We start from the raw sequence: 291 nt of genomic DNA on the forward strand, positions 1-291 counted from the left end.
CTGCTTGACAAAAATGAATGGATGGTTGGAATCCTGGTCACTAGCTCATTGTAATCTTGCATGACAGGCAACTCTGTAGGAGGCACTGTAGCTTAGTGGTTAAAGCGCCTGTCTCGTAAACAGGAGATCCTGGGTCCAAATCCCAGCATTGCCTCATTATCAGTTGATGTTTATGTTATCAGCACTACAAAGAGTTGTATATTTGTTATTTGTTTTGCTATAGTTCTTAACAAACATTATTTAATTTTGCCCAGTTGTGGCCTGTTGAGGGGCAATAAATATCTAAAGGGA

The 291-nt window shown here is 39.9% G+C and overlaps 1 non-coding gene across 1 annotated transcript; it reads left to right on the forward strand.

Annotated features, from left to right (window-relative positions):
* The first annotated feature begins 81 nt into the window (after positions 1-81).
* On the forward strand, positions 82-154 carry trnat-cgu. Its single transcript has one exon. It is a non-coding gene; the product is annotated as a tRNA-Thr (tRNA).
* The last annotated feature ends 137 nt before the right edge of the window (positions 155-291 follow it).

Source organism: Etheostoma cragini, unplaced genomic scaffold (assembly GCF_013103735.1).
Source record: "Etheostoma cragini isolate CJK2018 unplaced genomic scaffold, CSU_Ecrag_1.0 ScbMSFa_1841, whole genome shotgun sequence".
NCBI classification, from domain to species: Eukaryota; Metazoa; Chordata; class Actinopteri; order Perciformes; family Percidae; genus Etheostoma; species Etheostoma cragini.